We start from the raw sequence: 1,696 nt of genomic DNA on the forward strand, positions 1-1,696 counted from the left end.
TCTACAAATAATCCTGAAGTGACCAACTTTCCCTTCACAACACAAAACACCTATTAATTATTTTTTGAAAAGTCAAAGCAAAAAGAAAACATTACATTTGTTCTTTTGAGTATCTAAATGATGGCATCTCATGCTAAGCAGTGTTTAATCAAGAATGAATGTAAAATATGGACTTTATTTCAAGTGTATTATGTTAAAAATATTCATATCCTATTTTCTTTACAGTTTGTATCCAAATAATACCTGACATATGTATTTTTTTATTTAAAAAAATCAAAGATTTTCATTCATAATTTTCTTAACCTTTAATAGGTTTACAAGCTTCACAGGACTGACCCAGGGTTTTATATTTAACCTCAGTCTTGCAAAATGTTCTCATCAAGTCATATGATTCATGAACATTCCTTTAACCTTTGACACATCTTTAAGACATGACAAAAACGTCTTGGACAGAATGGCAGTAGTAGTCTGGTTCTCAATCATCAGACGACAGGCTGAGCACAGTCATGACTCTGAGCTCTCTATAACCTAAATATGCCAGACTATATTCCTCAACTAATTCAAGGATTCTACAAATAATCCTGAAGTGACCAACTTTCCCTTCACAACACAAAACACCTATTGAATATTTTTTGAAAACTCAAAGCAAAAAGAAAACATAACATTTGTTCCTTTGAGTATCTAAGTGATGGCATCTCATGCTAAGCAGTGTTTAATCAAGAATGAATGTAAAACATGGACTTTATTTCAAGTGTATTATGTTAAAAATATTCATATCCTATTTTCTTTCAAGTTTGTACCCAAATAGTACCTGAAATATGTATTTTTATAAAAAAATATCAAAGATTTTCATTCATATTTTCTTAACCTTTAATAGGTTTACAAGCTTCACAGGACTGACCCAGGGTTTTATATTTAACCTCAGTCCTGAAAAATGTTCTCATCAAATCATATGATTCATGACCATTCCTTTAACCTTTGACACATCTTTAAGACATGACAAAAACGTTTTGGACAGAATGGCAGTAGTAGTCTGGTTCTCATTCATCAGACCACAGGCTGAGCACAGTCATGACTGGCTGTCCAAAGGGGGCTTGGAGCAGGTCACCAGCAGATAGCGGCCCAGTCTTATGGCAAAAACCCCCCTCCGGCACCCACAGCACTAGGTCAAAGTCATTGTACAGCGGGGATTGACTACCTAAGGGATGTTGGGTGAAGTTCCCCCAATACAGTAGGGGGGCATGCACTACTTAGGATATGAAAGAAAATGATGAAACTCAAAGTTAGGCATGGTAATGATATCTCACCAGATGAAAAAACCCACTGAAAATTAAAGTAACTTAAAATGTCATCAGTGATGTCATCAAGTATATCCCATATGGTAATCCCCTTTATCTAGTCTCCGCTTGATGGATCAGAAAAAATCTTACCATGAAGGAGAAAAGGGGATGAACTTTTTTTGGAAAGTATCCTGCAGATTCATCAGATGGCATCACAGTCATTAAAAAAAAAAGAAATGCCTTTCCTATAGACACTCTGACCTTGCTATAAGAGTTACAGTTGTGTGGTTGGTTGCTCACAAGATGTAATAGGGCTTGTGTGTCTGAAGGGAGTGGGTTTATTTGTACAGTTGTGCACAGGGTGAAGGCTTTGGGTAGTAGGGCTTTTGCCACCTAATGCAGCCTAGTCGTCTGGA

This window comes from Lissotriton vulgaris, chromosome 1_2, assembly GCF_964263255.1.
Source record: "Lissotriton vulgaris chromosome 1_2, aLisVul1.2, whole genome shotgun sequence".
NCBI classification, from domain to species: domain Eukaryota; kingdom Metazoa; phylum Chordata; class Amphibia; order Caudata; family Salamandridae; genus Lissotriton; species Lissotriton vulgaris.